Raw genomic sequence first — 1,605 nt, forward strand, 5'->3', positions numbered from 1 at the left:
AAAACCTCTGCCACAGGAAGTTTTTCACATTCTCATGAATCTAGTTAATACCATAGAACTTTAGTGTTGTTTTTCTATGCTCTCCCCACCCTAATTCTCTTCTTTACTTGACCTTCCCTTGTTCTGATTGTCACACGCCACTGCATTTACTCAAAATTATTACCACTAAAGTTGGTCAATTGTGTTACTTTCACTGAATCCTGCAGTTCCTGAAATAGACAGATACTTCTGCTTGGTGCAATTACTACTTCTCCTTGATCCTGTTCATCCAAATAAGTCTCACTATTTATGCTCAGTAATATTACTTCCTTAAGCAAAACTCTGTGACTCAGGTCCCTCTGCCAACCATCTTTCTTGCTACCCTGCTGCCTGCACTTAACTTCTGCCAATGATTCCCTGCAAAATCTGCAGTCCTGTGGCTCTGTTGTGCACTCTGGTAAAGTGGAAGAAATAGCTTCATCTTTCCCTACCACTGTTCTAAATTTGTTTTACTTCCTACCAGGGAGTAACGGTAGAACTGCCAAATATACAAAAGTAATGAAACTCCATTTCCTTTATTTACAAAATAAATCCTTCCCACCCTAGCTACTTCTCAAGACATAGAAATGGATTTATTAGGACTTAAACAAGAGGCAAAGCAGTGTCAGATGTTAAATGATCTTCCTAAAGTTTACAACATAAGCTGTGTCACCCAGTTTACATGGTAGCATGTGACACACACATAAAGATAAAGCATGCCTCTGTTGCCTGCACATCAGGGACCATTTACCAGGTAGAGCCTTTCTGCTGATTTACTCTTTTCGGAAATGAATCATATGAGCCTTCTAATTTTAGAAAAATGCTGTACTTTAAAAAAGCCTTACATTTCAAGTTCAGGGCTATATGTACAGGTTTGTTACATAGGGAAACTTGTGTCATGGGGGTTTGTTGTGCAGATTATTTTATCACCCAGGTATAAATCCCATTAGTTATTTTTCCTGATTCTCTCCTCCCACTCTCCACCCTCTAATAGGCCTCAGTGTGTGTTGTTCCCCTCTGTGTTTCCATGTGTTCTCATCATTTAGCTCCCACTTATAAGTGAGAACATGCAGTATTTGGTTTTCTGTTCCTGTGTTAGTTTGCTAAAGATAATGGCCTCCAGTTCCATCCATGACCCTCTAGTTCATTTGATGATTGCATAGTATTCCATGATGTACATGTACCACATTTTCTTTATCCAGTCTATCATCGATGGCCATTTAGCTTGATTCCATGTCATTGCTATTGTGAACAGCGCTACAATGAACATATGCCTTCATGTGTCTATATAACAGAATTATTTATATTCCTTTGTGTATGTACCAGGTAAAGGGATTGCTGGGTCAAATGGTATTTCTGTCTTTAGGTCTTTCAGGAATCATCACACTATCCTTTGCAATGGTTGAACCTAATTTACATTCCCACCAACAGTGTGTGAGTATTCCTTTTTCTCTGCAACCTTGCCTGCATCTGTTTTTTTGTTTTTTTGTTTGTTTGTTTACTTTTACTTTTTAATAATAGCCATTCTGACTGGTGTGAGATGGTATCTTGTAGTTTTGATTTGCATTGCTCTAATGATCAGTGATG

The sequence above is a fragment of the Mandrillus leucophaeus genome, unplaced genomic scaffold (genome assembly GCF_000951045.1).
Source record: "Mandrillus leucophaeus isolate KB7577 unplaced genomic scaffold, Mleu.le_1.0 Scaffold965, whole genome shotgun sequence".
Taxonomy (NCBI): Eukaryota; Metazoa; Chordata; class Mammalia; order Primates; family Cercopithecidae; genus Mandrillus; species Mandrillus leucophaeus.